This window comes from Mandrillus leucophaeus, unplaced genomic scaffold, assembly GCF_000951045.1.
Source record: "Mandrillus leucophaeus isolate KB7577 unplaced genomic scaffold, Mleu.le_1.0 Scaffold65, whole genome shotgun sequence".
Lineage (NCBI taxonomy): Eukaryota > Metazoa > Chordata > Mammalia > Primates > Cercopithecidae > Mandrillus > Mandrillus leucophaeus.
Genome location: NW_012107030.1, coordinates 357,257 through 366,917, shown reverse-complemented (window position 1 = coordinate 366,917; position 9,661 = coordinate 357,257).

Genomic DNA, 9,661 nt, shown 5'->3' with positions numbered 1-9,661 from the left:
CCACTCTGGAGTCCAGTGGCACCATCAGGGCTCCCTGCAACCTCGACCTCCTGGGCTCAAGTGATCCTCCCACTTCAGCTTCCTGAGTAGCTGGGACTACAGGTGTGTGCCAAAATGCCGAGCTAAATCTTTTATTTTTTGTAGAGACAGGGTCTTGCTATGTTGCCAGGGCTGGTCTCAAACTCCTGGCCTCAAGCAATCCTCCCGCCTTGGCCTCCCAAAGTGGTGGGATTATAGGCGTGAGCTACTGTACCTTACCCTAAGTGCACATTATCGTGCAACAGATCTCTAGAACTTTATCATCTTACAAAGCGACAATTCTCTATGCATTGAACAACCCCCTTTTTCTCTCCCCACCACCAACCACCATTCTACTTTCTGCTTCTAACAGTTTGACTACACTAGATACTTCACGTTAAGTGGAATCAGGCATTATTTGTCATTTTGAGACTGACTTTATTTTGCTTAACAAAATGTCCTCAAGGTTCATCCATGTTGAAGCATATGACAGACTTTCCTTCTTTTTAAAGGCTGAATAGTATTCCATTGTATGTATACACTGTATTTTCTATATCCACTCATCCATCAGTGGACATTTGGGTTGCTTCTACTGCTTAGCTGTTATGAATAATGCTGCAATGAACATGAGAATGTAAATATCTCTTCAAGATCACGGTTTCAGTACTTTTGGATGTATACCCAGAAGCAGGGTTGTTGGATCATCTGCTAGTTCTATTTTTAATTTTTTGAGGAACCTGCATACTGTTTTCCATAGCAACTGCACTATTTTATATCCTCACCAAGAGTGCACAAGGATTCCAGTTTTTCAGCATCCTCACCAACACTTATTCTCTGTTGGTTTGTTTTGATAGTGGCCACCCTAACAGGTGTGTGGTGATAGCTTATTGTAATTTGGATTTGTATTTTCCTGATGATTCAGGTTATTGAGCATCTTTTCACATGTTGCTTGGCCATTTGTATTTCTTTGGAGAAGTGTCTATTTAGGTCCTTTGCTGAGTTTAAAATCAGGTTATTTGTTTTGTTATTGTTAAGTTGTAGGAGTTCTTTATATATTCTGAATATTAACTTCTAATCAGGGTACATATCCTTATTAAAAATTGGTTTGTAAATGTTTTCTGCCATACTATGCATTACCTTTTTACCCTGTTGGTTGTTTCCTTTGCAGTGCAAAAGTTTTAAAGTTTGATGTAGTGTCATTTGTGTATTCTTGATTTTGTTGTCTGTCCTTTTGGCATCACATCCAAGACATTATTGCCATTCAAATTTAATGAAGTTTTATGGTTTTTTTTTTGAGTTGGAGTCTCACTCTTGTCACCCAGGCTGGAGTGCAGTGGCACGATCTTGGCTCACTGCAAGCTCTTCCTCCTGGGTTCAAGCAATTTTCCTGCCTCAGCTTCCCAAGTAGCTGGGATTACAGGCACCTGCCACCACGCCTGGCTAATTTTTGTATTTTTATAGAGACGGAGTTTTGTCATGTTGGCCAGGCTGGTCTCGAACTCCTGACCTCAGATGATCTGCCCACCTTGGCCTCCTAAAGTGCTGGGATTACAGACGTGAACCACTGTGCCCGGCCTGAAGTTTTTCCCAGCCTGAGCAACATAGCAAAACCTTGCCTCTACAAAAAAAAAAAATTAAAATTAGCAGGGTATGGTGGTGTGCACATGTAGTCCTAGCAACTCAGGAGGCTGAAGCAGTAGGATTGCTTGAATCCAGGAGTTTGAGGCTGCAGTGAGCTATGATCGCATCACCGTTCTCCAGCCTGAGTTACAGAGACCCTGCCTCAAAAAAAAAAAGGAAAGAAAAATTTTTCCCTATGTTTTTTCCAGGAGTTTCATAGTTTTCAGGTTTATATATTTAGGTTTTTAATCCATTTTGAGTTAATTTTTGTATATAGTGTAAAGTAAGGGTCCAACTTCATTTTTGGCATGTAGATATCCAATTTTTCAAACACCATTTGTTTCCCCATTTTGTAGCCTTGGCACTTTTGTTGAAGATGATTTGACCATATATGTGTAGTTTTATTTTGGGACACTCTATTCTGTTCCATTGACCTATATGTCTATCTTTACGCTAGTACCTTACTGTTTTGATTACTATAGCTTTGTAATATGCTTTGAAATCAGGAAGGGTAAGGCCTCCAGTTTTGTTTTTCCTTCTCAAGATTATTTTGGCTACTTGGGGTCCTTTGAGATCCCATATGAATTTTAAGATTCTTTTTTTTTTTTTTTGAGACAGGGCCTTGCTCTGTTGCCCAGGCCAGAGTGCAGTGGCACGATCTTGGCTCACTGCAAGCTCCGCCTCCCGGGTTCACGCCATTCTGCCTCAGCCTCCTGAGTAGCTGGGACTACAGGTGCCCGCCACCAAGCCCAGCTAATTTTTTGTATTTTTAGTAGAGATGGGGTTTCACCGTGTTAGCCAGGATGGTCTCGATCTCCTGGCCTTGTGATCCGCCCACCTCGGCCTCCCAAAGTGCTGGGATTACAGGCATGAGCCACCGCGCCTGGCCTGATTCTTTTTTTCTATTTCTGCAAAATATGCCTTTGGGATTTTGATAGGATTGCATTAAATCTGCAGGTTACTTTTAATGTTATTAAGTTTTCCAATCCATGAAGTGGGTTTTCTTTCCATTTATTTTTGTCTTCTTTAAATTCTCTCAGCAATGTTTTGGAGTATTTAGTGTACAAGTCTTTCTCTTTGGTTAAGTTTATTTTGATGCCATCATAGGTGGGATTGTTGTCTTAGTTTTCTATTTAATTGTTCACTGTTATTGCATGGAAATGCAACTGGTTTTTTTGTGTTGATTTTGTAGCCTGCAGCTTTACTGAATTCATTTATTAGTTATATCAGCATCTTTGGAATCTTTAGTTTGCTAAATATAAGTTCATGTTATCTGTGAACAGAGATAATTATACTTCCTTCTTTTCAAGTTAGATGCCCTCAGTATCACAAATTATATCTTTTCATATTTTGTAACCATTAACATAGGTTTGGTTTTTTGCGGGGTGTGGGGAGTGGGGAGAGCTCTGTCACCCAGACTGGAATGCAGTGGCACAATCTGGTCTTTACCAATCAGTTCAGTCAGTGATTCTGAGGACCTCAGCCTCAACCTCTGGGGCTCAAGTGATCTTCCCACCTCAGCCTGCTGAGTAGCTGGGACCACAGGTGCATGCCATCATGCCTGGCTAATTTTTTTTTTTTTTTTTAAATAGAGATGAAATCTCACTATGTTGCTCAGGCTGGTCTCAAACTCCTGGGCTCAAGCAATCCTCCTGCCTCAGCCTCCCAAAGTGCTGGGTTTACAGGCATGAGTCACCATGCCCAACATAACATAGTTTTCTAGTTATAGTTATTTTTAAGCTTTTTATCTTCTAAATTCTGTACAAGAATTAAGTGATTTACACAACAATTACTGTATTACAGGATTCTGAATTTGTGTATGTATTTAGTTTTACTAGAGAGCTTTCTATTCTTGTTAGTTTTCATATTATCTATTGTTTTTTCATTTTAACTTGAAAACTCCCCTTAGCAATTCTTGTAATACAAGTCTAGTTGTGATGAACTTCTTCAGTTTTGGTTTATCTAGGAAGATCTTTATTTCACCTTCATTTTTGTAAAAAAGAGAAAGTTTTGTCAGATATAGTATTCTTGGTTGGCAGTTTTCTTCCTTCAGCACTTTGAATATATCATTCCACTCCCTTCTAGCCTATAGTGTTTCTGCTGAGAAATCTTGTAATTGTGATAATCTTATAATTGCTCTCTTGTACATTATGAGTTGCTTTTCTTTTGTTGTTCTATGATTCTTTCTTTGTCTTTTAGTTTTAACTGTTTGATTTTGATATATCTTTGTGTGAGCCTCTTTGGGTTTAGTCTAGTTGGAATCCTGTAAGCTTCTTGAATGTGGATGTCTATTTTCTTCCTCGGATTTGTGAAGTTTTCAGTTACTATTTCTTCAAATAAGCTCTCTTCCCTTTTCTCTCTTCTCTTTCCAAAGCTCTTGTAATATGTGTATTGGTCTGCTTGATGCGGTACATGGGTCTCTTAGATTTTCTTTACTTTTCTTCATTGCTTCTTTTTTCCCCCCCGACTTGATAATTTCAAATAACATCTCTTTGAGTTCCCCTGATTCTTACTTTTGTTTGATCAAGTATGCTGTTGAATCCCTCTAGTGATTTTTTTAAATTTCAGTTATTGTATTCTTCAGTTCCAGAATTTCATTTTGCTTTTTTTTAAGTTTCTATTTCTTTGCTATTTTCGTTTTGTTTATACATTATTTTTGTGATTTTGTTCAGTTGTCTCTTTTCGTTCTCTTGTAGCTTACTGAGCTTCTTTAAGATGATTATATTTATTTCCTTGTCAGGTAACTCATAGATCTCCATTTTTTAGGGTCAGTTTTTGGAGATTTGCTTTATTTATTTGATTGGATTATGTTTTGCTGTTTCATGTGCTGTGGGTTTTTGTTTTTATTTTATTTTTTGCTGTGATTTGCTCACTTGAAAAGCAACAATCACAGCAGTCTCTCCTCCCAGTCTTTATAGACCAGCATCCTACAGGGAAAAACCTTTACCAATCAGTTCAGCCAGTGATTCTGAGGACCTCACAAACATTTTCTGAGGATGTGTCTTCTCTGGGCTTGTGTGTATAACTTCCCAAATAGAAAGGTTTGCTGGTTTATTTTTAGGAGCTTGTAGGCTCTTGTTCCTTCTAATGTCTGTTGGTAGTGCTGCAGGTTCTGTGGGACTGCGACAAGACACTGAGCTCTCTTTTGTTCTCAGTGACACCCAGGCATCCAGAATATGCCAATTCCTCATCATTGCTCCAAGTAAGGTGAGACAGAAACTAGTCCTGTGGGCATTGTGCCAAAAAGCTGAAATGTTGAGTGCACATTCCAGTCTTCTTTTTCTTTCCCAGTGAAGAAGTCATGAGGTTTTTGCTCCAGATTGCACCAAGTTGTGCTGGCTTTGGGGAAGGGCTATCTTGTTTTTGTATGAAATGGTTTTTCTTGCCTGTTTCAACGTGGTTATTCTTTACTTTAAGCTTGTATGGGGGTACAACAACTTCTTAACTCATTTCTGGGATCTCAAAAGGCTTTTTGAGCTGTATATCGTCAAGTTAGTTTCCTTGTCGGGGAACAAGATCAGGAGCTTCCTATTCTGCCATCTTGCCCAGATCCTGAACAAAGCCTCTTTGTTTTCCACAATATTCTCCCTAGAAAAAAATTGAACAAAGCAGGGTGGAGATGTGTATGGGCAGGGTCAAAGTGTGTGTATGCACAAGGATTGTTGGAAGGAGGAAAGATATTAACATTTGAGCACCCACAATGGCTCACTCAGGTTAGTGCTATCTCTTTTTAGTCTTGAAATGATCTAGTGAATGAAAACTATTTTTATTTTACAAGAAGGAAACGGGCTCAGAGAAGTTAGAAGACTTGCTCAGGTCAATCAGGAAATGAGGCAGCCAGGATTCAATCCCAGGTCTTCATGACAGAAAGGCCCACATCCTTTACAATCCCTGGAGAAGTGTTTTCTTTACAAGGAATTCCAAGCAGAAGGTGGTGGGGAGATGAGGTACAGGGGTGAGGATGCTCCCAAGCACATGTGGTGGGTCCTTACGTCCATTCTTTAGTCTAGTTGGTGGTGCTGCCTTCAAGTCTGGACTGGACTCCTCCACTGCATTTGTGGACTATAGAAAGCATTCTGTTTGTTCAATGGATAGAAGCCGCAGTGGGGCTCACCTAGGGTGTACATTGTTAGATGCGTTGGAGTGGCCTTGTTCTTCCTCATCGTTGTTTGTTTCCCTTGGGTGGTCAGTGGGCCAGTGGTACCTCCCCAGGTTGGTGGTGACCAGCCGGGCAGGGCTTCTGCGCTCTCAGGGCTGGACTCTCAATGGCAGAATCTGGAGAGTTCATGGACTGTCTTTTGGGTTTATTTGAAAAACCAACTTGGAGATCAAAAGAGATAGGACTACATAAAACTCAGACTCCTTGGCCTCTATGAGCCCTGGGCTATTGAGCCACTTCTCCTCTTCCTTCCTCCTTCCTCCGTTCTCACCCTGCACTGCAGTCAGACTGTATGGGCCATTCCTTCAGTGGCTCCTTATTTCTCCACTCCAGCCTAGCACATGCTGTTCTCTCTGCCTGGGACATTCACCCTTATCCCCATCATTTTGTCTTTCAGCTAATTTCTATTCTGTTATGTCACTTTCTCCAGGGAGTCCTCCTTGAACCCTTGGGCCTGGGTCAGTGCTTAAAAATGTAGGTTTTATTATTATTTTGTTATGTTTGAGATATGGCGAGGCCAATAGATAAGGAGATAATTGCCTTTGAATAGTTTGTTACAATTCTCAAGAGGAGGGGGCATACCCCGCCACTGGGCACAAGGGCACACAAGGAAGCAGTAAGGTTAGGAGACGTAAGGGGTAAGGGGAAAACATGGGCAGGAGCCTTTATTGTGGATCCCATGGGAAGAAATGAGGGCGGCAGTGTAATCAGGTTTAGAATGGGTGAGTTTGAATAATTTCAGTGGGCTCTGGGGTATAGGGATTGTCTCTCATCTGGTAGTACTTGACCCTGGGTGATTAGGGCAAGTGGATAGCGGCCCTGAATTTGACAGCTTGATAAGGGAGGTGGTTGGGGTATAGGCTCTAGCTTAATTGGTTTGTATATGAAAGGCATGCTTGTAGGAGTCCTTTACTAACTCTAGGAATTATTAATAGCTAGCCCTGGGAGGGGCAGTCCCTCCAGAGCGAGCAAGGCCCCAGATGTCAAAGCGTCAGAATGACAAAGCAGGTTAATGCAGTTGATTGCCTTTCCTACGAATTCCCGCAGCTCACTGACTTGACTACTCTGTGAGCCTTACAGTGCCGATGTTAAACCTCCAAAAGTAAGATGCCCAGGCATGGAAGGTGATTTTCAGGGGCAGCTCATGTATGACCTTTTTTAAGTTATGTAGTTATTTTAATGTATATTCCAAATAAACCAGCATACCAAATATGTTACTTCCTTGATAAAATAAATTTACTTTAAAAACATCATAACAAAAACGTTATGTAGAAATGTAAGTCCAGTATTAAAGAACAAGTTTACGCAAATAACATCAGAGGCTGCGAAGGTAGTGCACATCCTTCTCTTTGTCCCCATTTTGTCTCCAGCACCCAATACAATCTTGACACTCAGGCCTTGTCTAAGTGAGTGAATGAAGCAGCCCTGGGCCAGCTGCGTTGGCATCACCACACTCCAGAACATCTTGGAAAAGAGGATCAACAGTGGATGGAGCAGAGGAGTTGTTTTAGCTGAACTTTTTATGGCAGATGAGAAAATTGGACGCCAGAGCCAAGGGGAGGACTTCCTCAAGGTTCCACAGCAAGTTCATGGCCAGTTCTGACCCAATCTTGTTCGTTCGTTCTTTCTTTTTGAGATAGAGTCTGGCTCTGTCACCCAGGCTGGAGTACAATGGCATGATCTCGGCTCACTACAACCTCTGCCTCCGGGGTTCAAGTGATTCTCCTGCCTCAGTCTCCTGAGTAGCTGGAATTACAGGCGCACGTCACCATGCCCAGCTAATTTTTGTATTTTTAGTAGAGACGGGGTTTCACCATGTTGGCCAGGCTGGTCTTGAACCCCTGACCTCAAGAAATCCACCGGCCTCAGTCTCCCAAAGTGCTGGGATTACCTCCACCTCTTGGGTTCAAGCGATTCTCTTGCCTCAGCCCCCTGAGTAGCTGGGATTACAGGTGCTCACCACCACACCCGGCTAATTTTGTATTTTCAGTAGAGACAGGGTTTTTCCATGTTGGTCAGGCTCGTCTCGAACTCCCGACCTCAGGCGATCTGCCCACCTCAGCCTCCCGAAGTGCTGGGATTACAGGTGTGAGCCACTGCGCCCGGCCATGTTCTGTCTGTCTTTTGGCTCATGCAAGGCCTCCACCAGGGGCTGGTCTGGAGGCAGCACTCCCAGAGCAGCCTGTACCCTGGCTGGGTGCACTGGGGCTCTCAGGCACGGAATCTCCATCTTCCAGTCCCCTGAGGCTCTGGATTTTCTCTTTTCCTCAATAGAGGTGAAGGATGTGTCTAGGGTCGCACAGCTAGCCAGTCAGAACCAGGTCAGAATTGGGTGTTCTTTTCAGTGTACTCCACCACCTCTCCATATGGGTGACTGGATGGAGTGGGCTGAAATGGGCTGTCTGGCAAAGTAATGAGCTCCTCATGCCTGAGTGTGCAGGAAGAAGATGGATTTCCCTTCATAATCCCCCTGGAACTGTGACATAGGAGATTTTGGCATAATGGGGTTCCAGCTAAGGGCAGTGCTCAGCGAGGTTTGATGTCTGAGTCACTGAAGACCTTTGCTCTTCGGATTTCCAGCTCATTGGCTGCTTCATAGACTGGGCCCAAGGGGCTCAGTTACTGACACCCCCAGGAAAGAGCTCTCAGGGAAACATGCTGGAGGCTATTTCCATTTATTTGTATTTGCTGTCTTTGACTTTGGGCAATAGCTCAGCTCCTGGGAGATCTGTGGGGGATGTATGTGTTGAGAGCTCTAGAAGTGAGCTGAAGGCCTCGGATCCTTGAGCTGGACCCTGCAGAAAGCGATGGATTCAGCCAAGGCCAGGGTTCTGCCTGGGGACTGCTGGGAGCGTGGCATCCTGGGACGCTTCCCCAGAGTGGCCACTAGAGGGAGTCCGCTCTCAACTGCACCCCAGAAGTGATAACCTGGAGGGCATCCCTAGGTTGGCCCATGATGGAGCAGGTGGGATATAAAGCTGGTCCAGGGTAATGTCTTTCAAACTTGTTAATTGAAATCTTACATGGAGCCCCACATTCCAGGGACAGTTAGCAGGGAAAAGTTTGGGGTGGAGGGAAAGGATCTGTGTAGAGGGAGGAAATCTGTCTGTTTGTACACAGACTTCTGTTCAGCCTGTCTCCGCCCCCATGTTCTTGGCACTGGGCTAGGAGGGAAGCCATGGACCAGACCTGAGGGGGAGTGGAGAGCAACATGATGGTCAGGGAAGAGAGAAGGTGCGCAGCGGCTGTGTGTGCACACCCGTGCGTGGGTGTCCAGATGAGCCTCTGTCACTGCCCAGGGAGGGAGCTCAGCCTGAGGAGTGGGCTGTACCTCCAGCTGCCGCATGTCCAGCAGAAGGGGCTGGTTACCCTAGTCCCCATCTGCCTCTGCATCAAGAAGCACAGCATCCATGGTGAAACCCCGTCTCTACTAAAAATACAAAAATTAGCTGAGTGTGGTGGCAGGCGCCTGTAATCCCAGCGACTGGGGAGGCTGAGGCAGGATAAATGCTTGAACCCAGGAGGTGGAAGTTGCATTGAGCCGAGATTGCACCATTGCACTCCAGCCTGGGGGCCAAGAGTGAGACTTCATCTCAAAAAAACCAAAAACCAAAACAAAAACAAAGCACAGTGTTGCCATTAACAGTCATGCACAAAAATGCAGGCGAAAACGTCTAACACTTAGCGAACAACTCAGGTTAAGGAGTAAGTACAGTAGGACCGCATTTTCAAAAATGTGTGTATACATACAAAATGTTGATGTACTATTAATGATGCTGAATTTGGTTGTGGAATCCAAATGATTTTTATTGTTAATAATTTTTGCCTCTGAATTTGTGTCTATAAATGCATTGCATTTGTAAC